Source organism: Pseudonaja textilis, chromosome 2, assembly GCF_049901715.1.
Source record: "Pseudonaja textilis isolate UNSWEBS1 chromosome 2, rPseTex1.2, whole genome shotgun sequence".
In the NCBI taxonomy this organism is placed as follows: domain Eukaryota; kingdom Metazoa; phylum Chordata; class Lepidosauria; order Squamata; family Elapidae; genus Pseudonaja; species Pseudonaja textilis.
In genome coordinates, this window is record NC_141991.1 from 170,162,309 (window position 1) to 170,187,579 (window position 25,271).

At 37.6% G+C, this 25,271-nt stretch overlaps 1 pseudogene; it reads left to right on the forward strand.

Annotated features, from left to right (window-relative positions):
* The first annotated feature begins 10,662 nt into the window (after nucleotides 1-10,662).
* LOC148127238 (uncharacterized) lies at nucleotides 10,663-16,179 on the forward strand (annotated as a pseudogene).
* Nucleotides 16,180-25,271: the final 9,092 nt, after the last annotated feature.

A 25,271-nucleotide genomic window follows, 5' to 3' on the forward strand; every position in this document is an offset into this window, starting at 1 on the left:
GGGTACGCACTCACCTGCCAAGCGAAAGAGCCAGGCTAACCCAAGCCCAACCCTGAAGGGGTCACTGGGAGTGGCCAACGAGGCAGTGATAGCGCCCTCCCATCTGTGGACAGGGAGGTAAGGCGATGGCCCGCACCGCGTCTTCCTCCAAGCTGAGCCCCGCCGAGTGAGCGCCTCTGCCTGATGCCCATGCCGCTGCAGTATTTGGAGCTGCTGGTGCGTTTGGAGATGCGTGGGGATGGGGATGGGATGGGCGAGGGGTGGAAAGGAGGGGTGGCTTTGGGCTCTCTCCGCCGGACCCACCAGCCAGGGAAGCAGCGCTGCCATCACCTCACCTCTCTGTCCATGGATGGGTGGGTGCTATCACTGCCTCAGGCAGCCTCTCCTGGTGGCCCCTTCGGGTTCAGGACTTGGGGACTTGGGAAGCCAAGCTTCAGTCGGCCCAGCTCTTTCGCTTGGCAGGTGGGTGCACCACCTGCAACTCGCTTTCCCAGCTCTGCCAGCCTGCCCGGCTCCAGTGCAGCCCTGGCAGGATGAGCGGAGGGCCCTGCGGTGAGGCACTCACTGCCTTGGTGAGAGCTCTGCTGCCGGGCAGGAGGGCCTGCCTGTCAGCTGTGCCGGGCACCCCAGGCGAAGCTCTTTGTGCTCGACCTGGCACCAGGCAGGGATGGTGGCTGGGAGCTTCTCCCGGGGTGGGCCAATCCTGTGCTGAGGCCCTGGGAGATTCACCTCCCCATGTGGGGTTGGGCTGGCCTCTGGGGCAGGGGAGGCTTTGTCGTACCGGTAGTAGGGCATGGTTTTTAAAAGAATGGGCTTTGCCTTTGAACGATGTTCGGGAAGGCGGCAACAGGAGCACCTGAAGCCGAGTGTCTCCGCTGGGCTCCAATTGCAGGGAGGAGCCCTGGCTAGCCACGCATGGCTGTGCTAAACACCGCGGCGTTGCTCTAAATGCCATGGCAGCATGGGGAGAAGGGAAAGCAACGGTGGTGGAAGGTCTCCCGATATTATGTGCCCCACCAACGCCGAGGTCAATGCAGGCAGCACCATATCCGGGTATGCAACAAAAGTACTTCCTAACGGCAAGCTCCCCCACCATTCCCCCACCATTCCCCCCCATTTCGCATGTTTAATATAGGTCTTAATTTTGGGGGGAGGGGCTTAATTTCATTTTATGCCTATAAAACATGCTGGGACTTCCTATTGGGGGAGGCCGTATTGTTGCAGAAACGCGGTAATTTGGATTTTCTATGCTGCCACATTGAAGAAACATAATATTTCCATTGTCAAACTAAAGGCCAGCCACATTCAGAAATTAACTAATACGGTAGAACTTCTGGTCACCAACCAAATTGGGTTCTGACCAAAAAATCCACAACATTTTTTAATTGGGTCACGATTCAAAAATCGGATAGCGACCAAACATAGCTGCAGCTGATTCCCTTTCCGCACGGATTTCCCCTTCTGCACCACGTTTTTTGTAGGTGCAGGCGCAGACAGACTCGCCTCTGGGTTGCAACCGAAGTTACGGAATGAATTGCGGTCGTGATCAGAGGTTTCACTGTATAGCACTTTCTTGATAACAGTATTGTTTTTATCTCTGACCTCAACGTGATGTTGCTTAAATTTGGCTGCAAAACTCTGAACAACCACTACATCACAGAGAAGAGACATAGAGATACTACTGTATAATAATCATCCACCTAGAATTTGTGAAGACCAGATCTGGCAGCCCTAGCTTAAGGTAACATCAGAACCTCCTTATTGACCTTATGACCTATGGTTCCGAATTACTCAGAGTTATAGAAGCAGAGCAATGGAAATAATAAATAATTTACAAAATATACCAAGGATTGAGATTTGTTAACTGGATCAGTAATTTTTCAGAGGCAATGAGATACAATGAGTACAATGAGATCTGATTCACAGTGTCATCCAAGTTTCAACACTGCACAACTTGTCAATTATATTAGACAGATGAATGTGAATCCTAAAAATTCTCATTGTATTACTTTATCTCTCAAAGGTAAATATCCTGCCTCAATAGTTTAAATACTTAGCTTAAATATTTAAACTGTGAATTGTCCTTGATCAGACTCCATAAATGAATATAATTGTAGTTTTGTCATTTCTTTTGTTTCTCCTGTATGAAGAGAATGATTGTATTTTCTAAAATTATATTGTTTCTTTTAATTATATGTCTTTATGAATTCCCCATATTTATTGATGTTCATTTCTGCAATTTTAAAAAATGTCAAAATATAGTAGATAAGATTATCAGCCTCAAAACAGAATGACCTTTTTGTACATAATGAGAGGAATACGTGCAGCTTATTTTTTTTTTTTAAAAAAAGGCTTAGAGGTGCTGAGGAATTCAGTCCTTGCAAATTATAAAATGACCTGATTGATTGATTGATCAATTGATTGATTACATGCCATCAAGTTAGTGTTGACTTTTAATGAGTACATACCAGTAGATATACCTTGTCCAGGATTATCCATCCCCAAACTGGTTAGTTAAGTATTCCAATTTTTTAGTCAAGTCTACCCATCTTGTTACTGGTCATCCTTTTCTCTTTCCTTCCATCTTCAAAGCATGATGAACTTCTTAGGAGTTGACTATACAGTACTTCATCCAGTTGGTTATGTGCTATTAAGTAGTTTTTGACTCCAAACAGCTACATTTAAGCTACAGGGATTGCCTCTAATCTGCTGTTAGGTTACTTGATCATTGACTACATTGTATTCAAGTTTGCTATATCTTGAATATAAAAACATTGCTGTTCTTTCTTTTTTATGTCCTGATACTAAATATTGAGATTTTCTGATAAAAGTGTCCAATTCCAGTCTGTTTCTATTTGCGGGTGCCTAAGATTTGTCATTTTTCATCATGTTTGTTTTATGCAATTCAACTTTCACTTTTAAGATTTCCCATATTTTGGTTTCTTCTGTTCCATGTTCCCACTGTGACTGGATTGTCTTTTCCTTCATGGCAATAACAACTAGACAGTTTTAATCTAATTGTGTCTATAACACTATTCCTACTCCAAAATATCCTCAGCTCTTCTTCAGCATATTGGGTGCCATCCAATAATTTTATCCATGTGATTTTCTTGGAAAAATACAGGATGTTTTATCAATGCCTTCTCCTGCACAATATGAAATTATACCTTTTCCATTGTTACTAGAATAATAATCCATCTGCAATGTTATCCTTTATAGAAACTGCCCAACATGGATGCCTGTTTACTCTAGCTATGCAGCTGGATGACCTTCATTCCTTCGGTTACTTTGTATATGCTCTCAGAGTAGATTCCCAGCATTCTTCATGGATTCCTCCCAGGAGTAAATATCCCTAATCAGGCAGCAAAGCAGAGCTTGAAGGGAACCTGAAGTTTACTTAACAAAAGTAGATGAGAAGTACATCAGATTCTATGAATCTTCAAATCAGGAGTGGGATTCAACCAGTGTTACTACCAGTTCAGTGACTACATTTTGCACAGGTGTGTAGTGTTTGAAAAGGCTCTTTTTCCCTGCTTTTTCAACCTCAGCTGTGCCACACAAAGCAGCTGAGGTTGTAAAAGCAGGAAATAAAGGACAGGTAAGAGCCCAGGCGGGCGGGTGGGCCAAACAGCAGTAAACACAGAACCGGTTCTGTGTCTGCTGCTCTTCAGAGCTACCGGTTCTATAGAGCCAGGCAGAACCAGTAGCATCCCACCCCTGCTTCAAATGCAATTTCCAGTAAATTCATACAAAAAAATATATGTACAAACATGCATGCTGTGCAGGTGGTGGGGGAATTCTCATTTAAATATATTTTTCTAGAAGAGGCACATTCAAATACATATTTTTAAAAAATACAAACTTGGAGAGGATTTTTTTTTTAAAGATGATGGTAGAAATGGAACAGAATGAAATGATAGTAATAATTGCTGCTAGAACATCTTGAATTTCATGACCATTTGGGGACATTGTTTACCATTTTTGTTCCATTCGTTTTCTTAGTTAAGTTCAGCTAGCTTCACACCTCTGATAGTGTGGGCTCCAATTATGAGAACTTGTCACAAAAAAAATCTGTTGTTCCTTGAAGTGCCATATGAATTTTTCTTGCTTTTGTTGGAACAAACCACTGGTGTCATCTCTCTTTTGAGAAGGCGGTTAAGGGCTCTTCAGTTTCCTTAGATTGCCACTCCATCCATCTGCATTAATTCTTCTTGGGCAATTTGAACAAAATTCCTTCTCAGAAAGTATATGATCCCAGATGACTCAATGCCATCCAGGTTGTAGAAAAAATGGAGTTGGGGAAAATATTAATAAATTACATAAAACTTTTATTAATGTATTTGATTCAATTATCCTTTTTTATAGCCTTGAATAATACCAAGCCCCCTCATCACAACACCACAAATATGTGCAGATAAACGAGACTTCCTTGTTTTACAGAGGGTTGTCAGCGGTGACAGTTCAAAACTGGATCCTTCACTCACAACAAGTCATTATTAATTTTGCTATTACTTTTAATATGATTGTGATTTGTGGCACCGTCAGCCATATATTTAGATACATTCAGCATTTTTACCCACCTAATGATGATGATGATGATGATGATGATGATGATGATTATTATTATTATTATTAAGCAAATTTATATGGCTGCCCAATTCACAAGATGACTCTGTGGCTTACAACATTAAAAATCCACAAGCTAAAATTCCTAAAGCCCAACCATCCCCACGTTTCAGCCTAGAGTCCCCTGGCCTGCTGACAGAACATGCCTTCAGGATCCTTCAGAAGAGTGACAAAGTGGGGCAAATCTTATCACTGGGGCAATGTCAGCCTTGGAAGCCATATATTATTTGGAAGCTTTAAGGCTACCACATTTACTGCCTGGGAATTTGGGAGGGGGGATTTCATAGAGAAGTAGAAGATTAGACTCAGCAACATTCTTTCTCAGATAGTCAAGGACATTTTACCCTGCACCTGGAGAGGAGTGTCTGGAGGGATGTCTCCAGCTGGACGATGTTTTGATTGGATCATGTGATGGACTGGTGGGTGCAGGGAATGGATTTTTGAATTTCTTTTGGGAAGGGAAAACCCGGAACTCTCAGATTTGGGTTTTCCCAGATGTGCCAATATCACAACTCTAATAAAATGGAACTTTGAGGAAATGCTTGTCTCGGTGTTTACTGGGTTGGAGTTTGTTAGTTGGAACACTGACAGGCAATGATATTCAGGATCTCATGAGATATAATTCCCTAATAGATGGTACTATATGTTTTGCCTTCCCATTCTGGTGGGTTCGGTAGATGTAACAGGGGAGAGGTGAGCCTTCAAAAAAACCCAAGGACATGCCATAATTATCCCTTTGGGATATCTATCCCCAGTTTAAGAATAACTGAACTACAATGCCTCTCTGCTTAAACAGAACATGAGCCCAATAAGTCATCTACTTTCCTGGCAAGGAGAGATAAATGTGTTAGCTACACACAGTCTCTTAATTATATTAATTTTGTACAGTTCACAAAGCGTTCAATTTATAAACTACTTCAGCTTTCTTAAAGGAATTATTACTTGCCCTATATTAAAGGTAAGCCATATAATACCTAAACAGATGGTAGTTTTTAAAGATAAATTCTGGCCACTAATTGTCAACAATAAAAAATAAAAAGGAGATGGGCTTGCTGTTTTGAAAAAAATGGTAGAATGGTAACATGTGATATGGATTGTAAAATACCTATTTTGTTCCAGTCTCCCTCCCTGAAAGGAATTTATTCAAATGGTCTAAAACAAATTAATGGAAGGATGGAAGGAGTGGCAATCCAAGATAATTAACGAGCACCTGACCACCATAAACAAATTTTAGAGCCATGGTGGCATAGTGGTTAGAATGCAGCATTGAAGGGTATGTCTACTGACTGTTGCTAATACAGTTTTGTGTCTTTCCTCATGCATTAAGAAACTCAGTGGCGCCATGGCTAGAGTGCAGTACTGCAAACTACTTCTGCTACAGCCAGCTGCCTACAATTTGGCAGATTGAATCTCACCAGGCTCAAGGTTGACTCAGCCTTCTATCCTTTTGAGTCAGTAAAATGAGGAGCCACATTGTTGGGGGCAATATGCTGACTCTGTAAACCACTTAGAGAGGGCTATAAAAAACTGTGAAACAATATATAAGTCTAAATAAGTCTATTTAGTCTCCAGGTCCAGATTATTCACATCCAAGGACCTTGAAGGAGTCTGTGGTTGCCATGTTAGAGTCCCTTTCTATGAGATTTAAGAAATTATTTTTATTTTTATTTTTTTATTTGTCAATTGCTTACAAGATAATACATGGATACATATAAGAAAAATAATATATATATAAAAGAAACAATAGTACAGGGACAGTAGGCATGTTGGTGTGCTTATGCATGCCCCCTACAGACCTCTTAGGAAAGGGGTGAGGTCAATAGTAGACAGTCTAAGGTTAAAGTTTTTGGGGTTTGGGGAAAAAACTCACAGAGTCAGGTAGACTATTCCAGACATTGACCACTCTGTTGCTGAAGTCGTATTTCCTGCAATCAAGTTGGGTGCTGTTAACCTTGAGTTTGTATCTATTGTTTGCTCTTGTATTGTTATGGTTGAAGCTGAAGTATTCATTGACAGTAGGACATTGCAATGTATGATTTTATATACTATACTTAGATCGGACCGAAGGCGGCGTAGTTCTAGGTTTTCTAGGTCTAGAATTACAAGTTTGGTGGCATAAGGTATTCTGCAATGAGTAGAGAAGTGGAGAACTGTTCTTGTGAAATATTTCTGGACTTTCTCAACTGTGTTAATATCAGATACGTAATGTGGGTTCCAGACTGATGAGCTGTATATGAGTATTGGTCTAGCAAATGTTTTGTATGCTCTAGTTATTAGTGTAATATTACCAGAGAAAAGGCTACATAAGATTAGGTTAACAACTCTTAACACGTTTTTGGCTATGTAGTTACAGTGGGCTCTACCATTTAGGTCATTTGAGATGGGTACTCCAAGATTCTTGACAGAGTTTGGATCATCAACAAGGTCTTGACTATTCAGCCTGTATTTTATTTTCTGATTTTTTTGCCAATATGTAGGACAGAGCATTTATTTGTTGAGTTTTGAAGTTGCCATTTGTTTGACCATTCTGATACACAGTCAAGACCTTTTTGAAGGATAGCAGTATTGTCTATGGTATTGAACAGCTTTACATCATCAGCGAAAGGAACGCCCAATTCCATAAATTGCAAAATCTCTGTAATCTCTTGTAATATCAATAGTTATGCCAGTATATTTTTATGTTCTTGTAAAAAATTTTTCCATTTTTTCCATTTTCCAATTTTCCACAATGTTTAGTTACAGAAATCTCTATTTGATGTAACAGAGTACAGAATTAATAAAAACTATTGATTAATAGATTCTGTTTTGAAAAATCATTTCCCATTGTTAATCTGCATTTTGGAAATAAAATTCCATTGCTTCTGTTATTCAAAAATAGGTTAAAAACTTCCCAGTTTTCTTTCCAGGTTCTCAATATTTTTGATTAGCAACTTTTAAAGCTGAATTTAAAAGCTAGAATATAAATTTTGCTTAGGGTAAATGTTTGATATGATTCATCTGTGGGGTTTATAGCATGCAAGAGTGAATTTTAACCATTAGTTCTAGCTGCATAAACTTGAGGTCTTTACATCTGTCTCTGTCTCCCCCCCGCCCCCGCTATTTTTCCTGAAGCAAAAGAAATGATCACCTAACTAAGTTCCTAACCTAACACAGTCCAGAATCACTTCTTATAAGATGGCCAGCTATATACATTCAATTAAAAAATAAATAAATACAATGTGTACCATACAATTAAAATCTGGTTAAGCCCCAATTAATTTCAAAAAAAGAACATATTTCCTCCTTAATAAGATTCAGCAATACAGCTGAATCAGTAAAAGAGAGGTATTCAAGTAGTGTCTAGAGTTAGCTGATTTATAAGTATTATTTTTTAAAATTGCAGTCATGGGAGCATGATCTGAAATTGCAGTAAGGCATGAAGAATCCATAACCCGTTGAGTCCCTGAAACAGAAAAAAATAGAAAAATAATCTAATTTTTGTACGTGCATGTGAACCAAACTGTTCTTTTTGACATAATGCTATCTAACCTTCTACTAAAATGCATTGTGTTATTTATTTGATTGGCATTATAAAGCAGGTTTCCTGTTAAAAAAAAGTATTGAATGAAAAGGAAAACATTTAGTAACCAAGTGTATCCCAGGATAACTAGGTTGGGTAACATAAGAAATTAAAGTCACAACACAAATGAAACAAGGGAATATATGCAGTATAAGTTAAATATATAAGTTATACATAAACATAGTGCAATATATAGCTATATTTTTTTATATGCATATATATAGTATATATACATAAACAGCAACATATATACATATATAGAGTGGTGCTTAAAAGTTTGTGAACTCTTTTGAATATTTATTTAAATGCCTATTCTTAACCTAGTCTTGGCATTTGAAGGAAAGAACCATAAAGAAAATGAAAAACATAACTGACATGAAAAAAATCAAAAACAAAATATGTTTGGAAGAAATGCTGAAAGGTCATATGCTTTGTGATACAAAAGAGAACACCAGATATTGCAAGGCATTTTAGTCCGACCTTAAACATTGGACATATTTCTTTATATGACATACTGAGCAGCTGAGAACTAAGAACAGCCTTTTCTGTTCTTGCAAAAGAACATCTTGCAAAATGAAGAATTGGATTTTTTCTCTAAATTTTCTGAAAGAGCTTGCCTGTGTTTTCAATCACATGCCTTGCTCAATACTGTAGCAAATTCTTGTGCGGATCATCCTCTATTTCATCTAGTGTGATATAAAACCTCGCTTGTAATTTTCCTGAAGCTAATAGAATTTCCATTAAAATATGCCTTTGAGTGTTTTGATGAATCAGGGCCTCTTCCTAGACTGTAAAAGCAACTTGTTTTTGTTTTGGCTCAGAAGAGCATTTTAAAAATGCCTCTGGATGAAAGCAAGCTGATTTGAAAATAAATGCAACTTTAATTGAATGCATAGCTGATTCCAGCACTTCCTGATGGGATGTTAGATGTGTCATCTGAACTGGATAATGCAAATTCCTTAATTATGTGTTTGGTTTAGCATCACCACATAACTGTAATTAGTCATCAAAAACAAATCTTTGTACATGTTTCTTAACTTGACTTGCCATTTTAAAAATCTATAGCTTTCATATCAGTTACTCAGTGTCATGACTTTATAACGATTTCATTGAAAAAAGGTAGCATTTTTCTAACAAAGTGTCTTTTTTGCAAGATTGATTAATCTGGATGATCATACTTGCTAGGATCTAAGGTTGTAAACATTCTATTAATAATATGCAAAGCAGTAACAGTACTAATAATAGCAAGAATTAGACAACATTTATTAAGCTGCAATTGCAGGTGTATTTGTTTCCTGCCATATTTTCCCCAAAATTTAATCTTGATTAAATTCTGTCATAATTCTGTAATCTTATCAAACTGAACATAAGAGGACTGATCTTGTGCAATAACATTTGTTGCTTCCCCAAAAAGAACTGCAGAAATTCAAATTTCAATGACCAGAGAAAGTGATTGTTCATTTTAAGATAAATTATTCACTCCATAAACCATTGTGAGGTGTAATTTTTTTTCATATTAAAAAAGAGCTTGAGAAGTGTAAAGCATTCCATGCACAAAATTATCTGTGTTCAGATGTACTTTGTATAAAAAGGAAGATGGGTTTCTGGACTATTGGTTCCAGATGTTATGTAAGACAGAGCTATTTTATTTTGGACGGAATCCAGGACTGCATGATTCCAGATGGAAAAGCATATTCAGCTGTTTTATTCTCTTTTTGTTGAGTTGATGTTGACTTGTCCCTTGTGCTTTGGATCTATATTATCTTTTGAGATTTAGTCCTGAAGTGAGGCTCCTGCTGGTAACTTATTTATAGGATAATGGGATGATTTTAATAAGAAAGAGAGATGTATCCCCCCATTCTATACCCATTTATATGATTTTCAAAACAGCCCTTTTGAATTTTTAAAAAAATCCCACCCTCCAAATAATAATTGCCCAAGTAATACCACCAGCACTACTCACAGCACTGGCTGTGAGATAGATTCCAAGTGTAATTGAAGTCAATGGGTTTGTGTTAAATTTTAAAGCCTTACATGATTCAGAATCTAGATATAACTAAAGCTGCCTCCCCTGAGTTGAATATGCCCACCTGGTAAATTCCAGACAGAGGGCTTACTGTGGGTTTCATGTCTGAGGGTACCATGCTGAGGGTCTTCATCCTTAAGTTCTGACCACTATCTCTGGAATGAATCTAGGCCAGCTTGCCATGGTCAACTTGCCATGGCCAACTCATTGCGACCAATTCACTGTGGGACAACTCATCATGGCCAAATCATCACAGGACAACTCACCATAGGACAAGAGTTACACTAATATAGAAGAAATGGTGTAATAGAATCATTAAAGAATGTTGCAAAAAGAAGGACCAAATGCATTGTGAATGACAAATTATTTTAAATACTTAAATCGAATTGTTCAATTGTCCCACAGTGAGTTGGCCATGGCACATTGGTTATGGCAAGTTGACCATGCTAACATGTCTCATTCCACTCAGGAACAGCTCATTCTGAGATATCCAAACCTCTCCCTCCATATTACCTTTTTGAGGAGCTGTGAAGGACATCTGAAGAGCTTTGAAAACAATACTGTACCTGAACACTGGTATATCTGGGCTCTGCTATTGTATTTTTATTTCCTTATGTTGATCTGTGTATGCTGTTCAGGCTCTGAAAAAGTGTTCAGTATGTGTGCATTTATTTATTTCAAATTTTATTTTATTTCCAGTGCTTTTATGTCACTTCAATCATTCTGTCTCTAAACTTGTTACCTGTTAATGTTGAGATTCAGAATGCTTTTATGTAGTGAGTACCTTTATTTTCAAATGCACTCTGAAAAGTCCACAATCAACAGGGACTATGGGCAAAAAGCAAAAACAAACAACAAACCTTCTAGCTGTTTGAGCTGCTAAGCTTAGGTTTGGATATGCACCTTCTGTTTATATGCTTGGAAAGTACTAATGCAGTCCTTGTGCATGTTTGAACTTGTTTCTGTTTCTGCGTTTTTTTAGCAAGTCAAGGATTAAAAAGGGATGGTGGTGATGGCTAATTGTTTTTTCCAAATGTTATCTAATAATGTACTGTTAAAGGTTATTTGTATTTTTGATTCTGGTAGTGAAGAATCTGGTAGTGAAGGTAGAGATCTTTTGGGTTTCCTGGGCTTGGGACCTTCCTTTCTTCCTCCTTTCCTCTATTCCATTTATTTATTTGCCATCCATCTCATTTCTTCTTCTCTCCTACCAGGTTCAACTGCACTTTTATTTTCATGCCAACTTCATGGCTCATTTTAATTTGTCCTCTCCCATCAGAGCCTGTGTTTGCAAAAACCATTGTTTTCCTCTATCTTTGTCACAGACTGATGGAAGAACCTGAAATACAGTTTGTATGCCTATGAGAACACACAAATGGCAGATTGGCAGATTATGTTTACAGATTATGTAAACAGATTATGTTTATGTTCTTCTTTCATTGTTCTAAATCCTATTGTTTTCTTGCCCTGGAAGATGCAGAACTATTTTAGATCCTGGGTTGTCTAGAATTTGGTTTCAGATCTATGGTTTAGACTATGCCTGTTTGGAATTAATACAATAGAACCCCTACAGTTCTTTTGGGGTTTGAAACAAAGCACTTTTTACATTTTGAATATGGTCCTAATGAAAATAGCAATAGCAATAGCACTTAGGCTTATATACCACTTTATAGTGCCTTACAGCCCTCTCTAAGCACTTTACAGAATCAGCATATTGCCCCCAACAATTTGGATTCTCATTTACCCACCTTGGAAGGATGGAAGGCTGAGTCAACCTTGAGCCTGGTGGGATTTGAACTGCCAAATTATAGGCAGCTGACTGCAGAAGTAGCTTGCAGTACTGCACTCTAACCACTGCGCCACAGAGGCATATTTAATATACTCTTGCAAGTACATATAGGCAAATGTATATGCATGCACATATACAAATCTAGGTTTAACCAAAATAAATGTGTATGTAAGTTCCACTATTTTGTCTAAAAAATAAAAAAAATATGTTCCTTAACATTTTTCATATTTTCATAATATTTAACAATAGAATTTTAAATCTATATTTCTACTATATAGCAGACTTTATCCATTGATTAAGAACACCCATGCATTTGCACACATATATAAGCAGACTCGTGGCATACTTTCATTTACTCACTGAATTATTTACATTAATAAAATGAATTGCAGTGCAAGCATCTCCACAATTAAAAATAATATTTTTTAGAAAAAAACTCATAAGCATAATTACTTCTGCAAAAAGTATGAGTTCGCTTTCAGTACAGCAGTTTAGCTAAGTAAATAGAGACATAAAGAATGGAGAACATTTGCAGTACTAGCTGTATTTTGCTTTATAGAGAATGCTAACAGAGAAATTGGTCTCTCTCTTACTATTAATGTGTCAGTTTGACATTTAGAAAGGAATTAAGTACAGCTGCTGCAGAACTCTCAAGAAAATTTTCTTGATATGCAAAATTGAATTGATAAGAGATGGGAATGATTACTACTATGGGAAGGATCTTGTACCATAAGAAAATAAATATATTGAGAAATGAACTACTTGAGCAAACATTTTAATTATCGAACTGTGAAAAATGATTCATACTTATTTACATATTTTGTTTTTAAAATAATTTTCCTGTTCCCTTCACATCATTTCTATCCAATTTTATTTCCCCACTTTCTTACTCCATCTCCTTTCTAGGTTTTTTTTTTCCCCTTTCCCCCGCCCCCTTTGCTTTTGGTGGGAGGAAAGAAGAGTACACACTGCACATCCGTATTAGGCTCATTTAAAAATGATCTAGAAAAGGTGTTTTGAATGCAATGAATCAAACACCTCTCTCATTTTTCCCTCAGTTTTCTATATGAGACTTCTGGGGTAAAGTTGCTATTTTGAGAAATCTACTCAAAGTTAACTTGAGTCTTAAAGTAGCAACACCTCTTTTCAAGAATACAAAGAAGCCTAAAAAGTTTAATATATAAGCCTTAAAAAAAGTCTTAATAAATGGCAAAGTATTCCACTCATGTTGGTTTCAAGCATTTCCAATTTGTCAGAATCTTCATAGCCTTAATGTCTCTAGGTTCTAGTATGACAGGGAAAATTCTTGAGTACATACAGAGAGAGACCAATTGATTTTATAAATGAGAAACCTTATTTTACAGGCAGTTGATTTTAATCAGTAGTTAACCAGATGAATGTTATACTTTTGTTTTGGAATTTTTTAAGTGTGGCTTCTGGTAAGTACATGCATGCAAAAATATACCACATGAATATGGTGGTTTCGGGTGCTCTTTCTGGCAGTTCCTGGTAGCTACCTCTCCCTGGCGTTTGCTGACTCTCATATTTCTCGTTGAGATAGGGAGTTGATGAAGAAATTACACCTGCTAGGTTTTACAGGGGATGCTCTGGGAGATTATGGCCCTAAGGACGCCCAATTTAGGGTAGTCCAATGGCTTGTGGACATTGACTTGCAATATCTATGAGCCAGAGCTAACAAAACTTGCTCCCCTCTTATCTTCAGCCAATTTAATAATTACGGACTGAGGATGGCTTCCTATTTTTACACTCTAACCATTCCCAAGTATAGAAGAGCTTTCTCCCTAGCTCGCTTTAGTGTATTGCCCTCAGCACTACTGGATGGGTGATTTAAGAGGCTCCCGATTAATGAGCGGCTATGCCCCTGTGACAGAGCTGAGGTTGAAACTGTGGAGCATGTCCTTTTATACTGCCCTATGTATAATGCAGGCAGATCTAAGTTACTGTCTCTCCTTGAAACAGACCCTTCTAGACCCAATGTTAGTAATTTGTTCTTATATTGTCTAGGGGATGGCTCCTCATACATCACTTGTCAGGTTTCTAAAAAAAATTTTAAGAGCGGTAACCATCAGAGGAGAATGGTGTAATTTCCCTTAGTCAAGTTTTTGGTGACCAATTGTTCATGATTAATTTTCCCAAGTTCTTCTTTTGTTGTACTTGTGTTTTGGTCTGTGACCACAAATAAAGTATTATTATATTATATACCACATGAATACATTTATAGGGGTGGTTTATTAGTTTCAACTAGGATTTTGATTTGTGTTGTTTACTCTTCCAACAATGTTCAGCATAGAAAATACAAAGTAGAATTGCAACCTCAACTTTTAACTGTACCAGCTTACCAAATACTAGTCATTTCTATAATGATAAACTAACTTAATTAGCAAAACCCAAAGTCAGGATTTCATAATTTTTCTGCATCGAGCACAAAATCTAGAAGCAGTTTCCAGGTAACAACAAGCTGCATTTCTGTTTTTCTCTAATTAAATCAGTCAATTTTGCCATTATATTATTTCATACTTGTATTTTAGTTTTTTGGGAGGAGGGAACATTACATTTGATAGTTTCATGGAGAGGTGACTGACGCTTTTTCTCAGTAACTCAATAAATAAATTAATACAAATAGAATAAAATAAGTTGAAAAGCAGAATCTTGAAGGGGAAAAAAATCAATGGAAGAAACAGAATAGAACAAAAGAGAATTTGGGACTAAGCAGATCTGGCTGCAAACCAGTAGCACAGGCAATTTTAGACTCTGCTGTTAATGGTCATTCAGAGTTAAACTTTGTTTAAATTGCAATTTTATTACTCCCAGTCCAAAATGTGGTAGGAAAAAATACACCAAGACTTCCTAGATAAATTTCAGAAATGTCTGTTCATTTTGCTGAAGGATTATTTACTTACTCATTTCAATTTATATCCCAGCTTTCTAATTAAAATAACATATAGATTTCCTTTCTCCACCACTTCAAACTCAGTTAAAATTATTAACCAAAGTTAAAAAAGTGAGGTTGAGGAGAAAGTCTAAACATTCTTTTTTGAAGGAGGGAAATTTGGGGTTTAAGCACCAAGCTTTGGGAGCAATGCAGAAAGCCCAGGTTTTTGCACTCAAATCCTCTTCCAAAAAAGCAAAACAAAACTTATTTTCAGGAAAGAAGCAGATAAGAAAGGAAGGTTCAAGAGGTCAGCTCCAATGTACTAAGAAGGCATGGGAAGCTACTGTCCAGAACCAGACAGTATCCCATCCTTTTAAGAGGATGTCCCCCAAGACAGTGTTCTAGGACCCACACTCTTTACATTCTATATACATGACCTTTGTGATCACCTTATAAGCAACTGCATCCTCTTCGTGGATGATGTAAAACTATTCAACACCACCAACAACGCTACTGTCCTTCAAAGTGACTTTGATTATGTGTTTGAATGGTCAAACAATTGGCAACTCCAAATCTCAACAAACAAATGCTCTGTCCTACACATTGGTAAAAAAGATCAGTACACCAAATACAGGCTGGGTGGATATGACCTCGTTGATGACCCTCACTCTGTCAAGGACTTCAGAGTACTCATAGCTAACGAACTAAACACCAGAGCTCACTGTAACAGCATTGCCAAAAAGACATTAAGAGTTGTAAATCTAATCTTACGAAGCTTCTCCTCTGGAAATATAGAATTGCTAACTAAAGCATACAAAACATTTGCTAGACCAATACTCTAATACAGCTCATCTGTCTGGAATCCGCACTGTATATTGGACATTAATACAATTGAGCAAGTCCAGAAGTATTTAACAAGAGGAGTACTACACTCCTCTGCTTGCAACAGAATACCCTATATCACAAGGCTTGAAATGTTGGGATTGGACAACTTTGAACTACGGTGCCTACAGTTGGACTTAAGCCTAGTACACAAAATTATCTGCTACAATGTCCTATCAGTCAATGACTACTTCAGCTTCAACCATAACAATACAAGAATACACAACAGATACAAACTCAATGTTAACCGCTCCAAACTTGATTGCAGAAAGTCCGACTTCAGCAACAGAGTGGTCAATACCTGGAATACACTACCTGACTCTGTTGTTACATCCTCTAACCCCCACTCCTTTAACCTTAAGCTATCCATTATTGACCTTACCCCATTCCTAAAAGATCTATAAGGAGCATGCATAAGTGAACAATTGTGCCTACCGTCCCTGCCCTATTGTCCCCATTTATTTGTACCTATTTCTTGTATTCTTAGTCATGTTTTTACTTATGCCTATTATCTTGTAAGTGATTGACAAATCAAATAAATAAAATAATGAAATAAATAGGTGTAACCACTATTTTTTCTTGGAAGATTATACTTCTTGGAAGTAGTATTGTCAGGGCTGGACAAATTGCTCCCAGGTATGAGTAAGCAACATATAATAGTAAAGAGCCATGCTTAAGTTTGTGGGGACCATATTAAATAAACATGCGGATCAAATTTATTTATTTAACTGAATGAGGGAAACAATTTTGTGGGCCACCTTTCTCAATGGGGTGAGAGGGTTGCAAATTGTTAATGATTATTAGACTAATTGTTGCAAAACAGGGAAGAATATTTATTTCCTTTGATGTTCCTTTTCTCTCCTTTTGTCTCTCCCTTTATTCTTTACAACCCAACATAACATGAGCCATGGTGGCACAGTGGTTAAAATGTAGTACTGCAGGCTACTTCTGCTGACTGCCGGCTGCTTGCAATTTGGCAGTTCAAATCTCACCAGGCTCAAGGTTGATTCAGCCTTCCATCCTTCCAAGGTTGGTAAAATGAGGACCCAAATTGTTGGGGGTGGCAATATGGTGACTCTGGAAACCACTTAGAGAGGGCTATAAAGCACTGTAAAGCAGTGTATAAGTCTAAGTGCTATTGTTATTTGAAATAAATAGGTAAAGGGACTCCAGACAAACCAGAACACAATGGGATCAGACTTGGTATGAGGGGAGAAATTAGCAAAAGGAAAGTCAAATGGGATGGATCAGGCAGCAGATTAAAGAATGTCCCTCAGTAAAATCCCATGAGAGAGGCAACTGTGTAGATGCTCAGAATTGTATACCGCCTCCTTTTTAATCCCTCTATCTCCCAAGCACATGGATCTGAATGGTACTAATAGTAAGAGGCTGAAAACAATTCCTTTGTTTGATTTTTTAAAAATTTCTCATTCTACCCCTGTTCTTGTTTGTCAAAGAATGTTGAAATCAGAGTGAGGATTAGCTGAATTTAAACCAAGGAAGCAAGAAACTCTAGATTTCTGCCTCCCTCCCAACCCTGATGCGTGCACACACACAGTCCACTAGTTTTTAGACGGTTTTGTCAGCACCATAGCTTTTGTGACCTTGGGAGGTTGAAGAAGTTAACAAGAGATAGAAGGAGGAAGGGAAAGCTGAATTTGCATTAAGCCGCCTATTTGGGGGTGGGGTGATTAATATTCATTTATTTCCATTGCAATGTGCAATGCAGATTTAGTAGTAAATGAGTGCCTTGTGTTTGTTATCTTTTCATGAAAGCTTCTCTTCCCAGTTCTTCTCCCCAAGGGACACAGTGCTAACTGTTTAGATTTAAAAAGAAAGCCTACTTCAGTCTAGATTTTGCAAACATTCACTTAACAAACATTTATTCACTTAAGTGGAGGAGAGAATGGGCAGAAATAAAGCCAGCATGCCTAAATGAGCAATTCACAGCCATGGTCTTTCATGTGTGAAAGGAATCTCCAAGGAAAGGTAGGGGACAAATGATGAGGGAAGAGACTGAGTGATTCTCTGAATGTTAAGCCAATTTATGTATAGCAAGGTATGTATACAAGATAAAAATGTTTCTGATCTTAATATATATGTGTGTGTGTGTGTGTTTTACTAAGCTTGTATACCGCCAGGCTCCCATCAGCTCCAAGTTTTGTTTATGTGGTTAGTACAGAAAGCATCTACTGCCACTCGGTTTAGCTATTGTCTTATCCTTCATTCCATTTGACATGAGGAATAATGTATAGCATTCACATTACAAACTTAGGGTGACTAGAGTAATTAAAATACAATATGATATGTCACTGTTCAAGACAGTTGTCTGCTGGGTCGATAGGCTACTCCACTCTCAGCAAAGATGGCTGAGTGCTGCTTTTAAGAGCAGGGAGAAAGGAAGAACGAGGTGTAAAAGCACACATGCCAATCAAGTGCCATTGTAACTTCAAACAGGGACTAAGCGAACTGTTGTAAGTTGAGGACTACCTGTAAATCCATTCTACAGCTGGGAATTTCAGCCAGTTTTCTTTTTTTAAATAAAGAAATAAAACAAGATTTCTATGGACATTCAGAACTATAATATATTTCACTAAAATCATTGAATATTTGATAGACTAATATAGTATCATTTTATTTTTATTTTTATATGTGTGATTTTGCTGTGATATTTCATTTTCTTCAGCTTGTTTCCATATTTTCTTGGGCCAGAAATTCAATTTCCTACTGGACACATAAAAATATGTATTAGAATAGATAGGTGTACTTTTTTCAGATACGTACTTCACTCTTAGTCCTACTCAAAATCAGTAAGGAACCTGACTGGGCAAGATTGACATATTGCTATATGGATATGATATATTCTATATAGAAACTCAGTTCATACAGGGTGAACAGTCCTGCTAATGTGAGCTGCAAAATCATCCCGTATTCAATATTATTTTCTTTTTCTCTGTAACTCTTGTGAATTTTGAGATATGTAATTAGAAATCTCTGTTCCTCCCACATTGGGCAAACATATATCTTCAGGTGTATAGACAATTTTAAAATGTTTTTCTTCACCACAGTACATTCATCTATCTAATGAAGGACTGAGCACATTTTTTTTCTGTTAAATTTCCTATAGGGAGCCATATGTCAGCAGTGGGAAAATTACATAAATTTTACTCACTTCTTTATTACTTTTCTCTTCTTTCCCACTCCTCCTTTTCCTTTGTTATCCAAGATTTGAATCACTTTATCTGAACTGAGTTTTTGTGTGAAATTTTTGAGCCTTACATATACATAGGGCCAATTCTTTCAGTCACTGAAGCAGGGGTAGTAGAACCATTATCCAGAATGTCATTTTATGCTACAGCTAAATCTCTCTCAGTTAATGTATTTATGTGGTGGTCACAACGTTGGTGCATATCTTTTTAAGTAATGGTTAAAAATAAACAATAATAATAGTTAATGGACAAAAATCCTTAGAACTGGAAATATTCAACCTAATTAACATTCCCCTGCAGAAGGGATCCATTCCAGTCTTCCAATGGTAAAGACTTGTTGGAAACTTGTGCAATTCTAAGAGAATTGCAATCTGTCTGATCTCTGAGGGCTGCCATTCTAAAAAAAAAAGGCAGGGGGGAAGCTGCCTTTGTCATTAATACATAGGATAAAACCAAAACTTAAATTCAGAGGTCCAACAATCATGTCTGAATTTCTTTTCAGATTATGTACAAAAATACAGTATTGACAAAATGCATCCACTGCATATTCTTAGGTAAGTAGTTCTGTATATTTTTGTCCATAAATAAATACAATATTCTCCTTAGGAAGGTGGAGAGGAAGATTTGTTGGATGGGTGGGGGTTTCATAATGTGCATGTCCAGTTATAATACAATTTATGTATAGTGAGAGTATTTACACCAAGACAAATTCCTTGTGTGTCCAATCACACTTGGCCAATAAAGTATTCTATTCTATTCTATTCTATTCTATTCTATTCTATTCTATTCTATTCTATTCTATTCTATTCTATTCTATTCTATTCTAAAGTACTGAGCTCTGATTAACTATGAAAGAATTACACGATATTGGGAAACATCCCTCAACTCCATTTATTCCTTTAAAACAACCAGAATTTTGCTTGATCCTTAATACCTAGGAGCCTTGATGGTGCAGTGGTTAGACTATAGTATTGCAGGCTAATTCTGCCAACTGTCAGGAGGACCTAATTGCTAGATGTTACTCATCTCATAATTATGTATAGAAATGTTCATATTTTAACATATGAAGAAACAAAATGTCTGTATTTATGCCAAACAAATCTATAGTAACCGAATACAATTTCGGTGAGTGATGAAATCATTCTTTCATGATGCTTTGCTTCACAATTGCCCATGTGCTGTTTATAAAATGCATTTTATAGGACAACAATTTACTGGAGATTAATCCCTGTGAAATTTGACTGACTCAGTATGTGAGTTCTCATTTTCATAGCTTGCTTTCAAATTGAAAACACAACCCAACCTGCATATATCACCACTTCACCTTGGTGAGCCTAAGCATTTCCTAACTTTTCACTTAAGTATCTGTATAATATAGGCAATGTATCAAGAGAAAGATGACCTTTTTCTCCATATGTCATATAGAAGACAAGCATATATGTTTACATGTAGATTTCACTCACAATGCCTTTCCCAACAGCTATGTCTCAGCCAAATCTATTCTTTCCATAATTAGAAGACTGTAAATGCTCACTAGGGAATTTTTCTCCACCTTCCTGGAATTGTTAAAGGCTGAGGGCTGTCTTTCTAGTTGTTTTAAAGATCCTGTGATACAAGTTGTATAATGATAGCATATTTGTACTAGGAGACATCCTTGGCTAATTTTCTCTGTCACAAAATGGATGGCATCCTCATTCTCTTAAATATGTGAATAATTTGCAGTCTTTTAGCATTCCTTTGTATTGTTGAACAGTTCTTATTTTTGCACTGAAGTGATTAATTCCAAAGCTTAAATGTATTGTTTCATACTCTGTGCTTCCCTGAGCAATAGCAGCAGGCAACAGGAGGGTCGATACATTTTTTATGGAATTGTGTTTGTGATTTACGTTTAATGATTTTTTTTTTGAAAAAAAAAATCTAAGCAAATAACAGAAATACTTTAATACCCAGGCATCCCACAGCAGTGTTTAAATGAGCATCAATGTCCACAGAAAACTGACCCTGCCCTGGCTGCCCTTAACATTTTTTTTTCAACTGCTTCCACAAAACCTCAGATGTTTTTTCAGCTTTCTACTTCCTCTTTTCTCTGTGCTCCAAGGTTATGTGACCTCCTGTCCAGGCATAACAAATAGCAAATGACCATTGCTGCTCATTAAGCAAGCACCTTTAGTTATTCAGCTGAAGAGCACTGTGTTTCCACTTGATTTCAGACAGCTGAGCTCTCTTGATTAAAATAAAGGGCAGATGATAAATCAGAGTGATGTTATTTATCTTTGAGGTGTTGTTTTCAAGGAGTTACCTCCTGAAAACTCTTGCTTCGAGAATTATAGGTTATTGAATCCTTCAGTCTTTATAAAATCATGCTTAATCTTCTAACTCTCTGGGTCCCAAGAACACCATCAACCTCTGCAAGTCTCACTTTACCTCTACTAAGATGCAATTATGAACCAGAGGTCAGATGCAACCTATTTTAATAATTTATGAAATAAAACTGGGGCTTTGTGTAATGTTGCTGAATGCATTTTTTTTTTTACTAACAGATGGAGGAAAAAAATAAAGCCACTGGCAAATCTGAAGGATGCTAAATGGCAAATAGTTAGAAAACAGACTGTCAAGATCCAACAAAATGGGAGGTACATGTTACAATCATCAAGACCTTGGACAGAACTCAGACTTGATTATCCCTTCCTATTAGTGCCGTTAACCTTGAGTTTGTATCTATTATTATTATTATTATTATTATTATTATTATTATATATCATCATCATCATCATCATCATCATCATCATTATTATTTTAAATAAATTTTATCGATTTTACAATTAAAACAAACCAACAACACATACATAAATGAAAGAGAGAGAAAAAGAAGAAAGGGAGAAGAAAATAGAAAGAAAAAAATAGAAAACAATTAAAAACATTCTCATCTTCAACAGTTTGTAAGACCTCTTTTTTATCCTTATTTTATGCCATATACACACACCTAATCCTTACATATATCTGTGCATCACTACTATGGATTTATCCTATCCTCTTTTGCCTTTTAGTGTGAAGTCTGTCTTTGGTCTATCCATTTGTACCAGCAGTTCCAGCTGTTGTAGTATATTGAAGTGTTTTTATTTTTTAATGCCAAAGTTAATTTGTCCATTTCTGCACAACTTGAAATTTTTTGAATGGTCATCTCCTCTGATGGAACATGAGGTTGCTTCCAATATTGTGCAAAAGCCAATCTGGCCACTGTCAAAATGTGTATTATTATATATTTCACTTTTTTTGATATTTGTTTATCAAAGATCCCTAACAGAAAGGACTCTGGTTTGAATTTGATCTGTTCTCTTGTCATTTCTTCCAGCCAATTTCTAATTTTCTGCCAATATTTTTGAGTACAGGACCACCACATATGGAAAAAAGTTCCCTCTTTTTTTTTGCATTTCCAGCAATTCGGACTCATATTGGGGTGCATCTTCGCTAATCTTGAAGGAGGAAGATGCCATCTATAAAACATTTTATAGGCGTTTTCTTTGTATGCTACCGATTTTGTAATTTTATTATTTCTACCCCAGACCTTTTCCCATTCTGTTATGATGATGCTACGTCCTATATTCCTACTCCAGGCTTTTATGTTCCCTTTTACAATTTCTTCTTCTAATTCTACTTCTAATAAATAATTATAAAATTTTGTTATATTTTTTTTCCTGATCCTAATAAAATTTTATCTAATTGCTGGAGTTTATTGTTAATTCCAAATTCTTTCTTGTCCTGTTTATATTTACTTTAAATTTGAAGATATGCCCACTGATCAGTTTTTAGTCCCTGCTCTTGAAGTTCTTGCCACAATTTCAAATTTCCTTGTGTATCCAATAATAGATCCTTATATTTAATCATTTTAGTGATATCCAGATTATTTGGATGAATCATTGCCTCCATTGTTGAAATCCAAATTGGCATTTTTAAATAGTGTTTTTTCTGTATTTTCTTCCAATTAGTTAATAATGAGTCTCTGATTAGGTGTCCGTGAAAATATTTCTGGCTAGTTTTCCCTACATCCCATAAAAAAGCATGCCACCCCCTTTGCAAGTCATGGCCTTCTAAGAATAATATTCTCTTATTGGTTAAATTCACCCCATTCCTTCAACCATACTAAAGAGGCTGTACTATAATACAACTCCCAATTTGGAAGTGCCAGCCCTCCCCTGCTCTTCGTATCTTGCATTGCCTTTAAATTTATTCTAGGTTTTTTCCCTTGCCAGATAAATTTTACAGTTATTTTATTAAGTTCTTCAAAAAAAAAACATTTGTGTACTTTGATTGGGATCATCTGAAATATATATAGGAATTTTGGAAGAATATTCATTTTAATAGCAGCAATCCTACCTAATAATGAAAGTTGCAGCTTGCCCAATTCAGTTTGCTTTTTAGAAGTTTTCTGAGCCTTTGTATGTATTCTTTGCTGACCACATTTTTCACTTGCCCGTGCTTGATATTATCCAGCTGCAGTATGCCCAGGTGGACATTTGTAGGATTCGGGTTGGTGGCACTTGATGGTTTGTCCATTGGATGTTTCAATTCCATTACTTTCTATGATCTTCCCTTTCTTCAGTGCCACTGTGGCACATTTGTCCAGGCCAAACTCCATGCTGATATCAGTGCTGAAAATTTGAACTGTATTGGTCAGTGACTGGATTTCAATTTCTGATTTTCTGTATAACTACAGATCATCCGTGTACAGCAGGTGAGAGATTTTCTGTGAATTTTTAGCAGTTTGATAACCCAGGTTAACTTTCTGTAAAATTGTTGACAGGAGGATCATGGTGATGATGAACAGCAGAGGTAACATAGAATCACCCTGGAAAATCTCTCTTTTAATGTTGATCAGTCCATAGCTTTCACTTCCAATAAACAGTTCTGTTTTCCAGTGCTTCATTGCATTTGCAGTGAAAGTACCAATGCACTTGCATATTCTGATGACATCCAGGCACTTGATGATCCAGCTGTGCGGTAGTGAATCAAATGCTTTCTTGTAGTCAATCCAAGTTGTATGCAGATTTGTTTTTTGGCTTTTGCAGTTCTCTAAAATCATTTTGTTAATCAGGAGCTGATTTTTTGCGCCTCTGCTTCATTATTATTGTTGTTGTTGTTGTTGTTGTTGTTGTCAGTGTTCCAAAGCTGTCACCCCCAATAAAGGAGTGGTTCTGCAGGTGGTGACCACAGACCACTTCTCAGTTCCTATGCTTTCTGACTGATGGTTTGGTCACTTTTGAATGCTGGCGGTGCTTTCACTCTAGTGGTAGCATGAGACAGAGTCTACAACCCACACAAGTAGCTCAGGTAGTGCAGCTCATCCAGGATGGCACATCAATGCAGCTGTGGCAAGAAGGTTTGCTGTGTTTGTCAGCATAGTGTCCAGAGCATGGAGGCGCTACCAGGAGACAGGCCAGTACATCAGGAGATATGGAGGCCGTAGGAGGTCAACAACCCAGCATCAGGACTGCTACCTCCGCCTTTGCGCAAGGAGGGACAGGAGGAGCATTGCCAGAGCCCTGCAAAATGACCTCCAGTGGGCCACAAATGTGCATGTGGCTGCTCAAATGGTCAGAAACAGACTCCCTGAGGGTGATATGAGGGCCTGACGTCCACAGGTGGAGGTTGTGTTTACAGCCCAACACTGTGCAGGATGTTTGGCATTTGCCAGAGAACACCAAGATTGGCAAATTCACCACTGGTGCCCTGTGGTCTTCACAGATGAAAGCAGGTTCACACTGAGCACATGTGACAGATGTGACAGGGTCTGGGGACGCCGTGGAGAACGTTCTGCTGCCTGCAGCATCCTCCAGCATGACTGGTTTGGCAGTAGGTCAGTAATGATGTGGGGTGGCATTTCTTTAGGGGGCTGCACAGCCCTCCATGTGCTCGCCAGAGGTAGCCTGACTGCCATTAGGTACCGAGATGAGATCCTCAGACCCCTTGTGAGACCATATGCTGATACGGTTGGCCCTGGCTTCCTCCTAATGCACGACAATGCTAGACCTCATGTGGCTGGAGTGTGTCAGCAATTCCTGCAAGATGAAGGCATTAATGCTATGGACTGTCCCGCCTGTTCCCCAGACCTGAATCCAATTGAGCACATCTGGACATCATGTCTCGCTCCATCCACCAATGCCACATTGCACCACAGACTGTCCAGGAGTTGGGGGATGCTTTAGTCCAGGTGTGGGAGGAGATCCCTCAGGAGACTATCCGCCACCTCATCAGGAGCATGCCCAGGCATTGTAGGGAGTTCATACAGG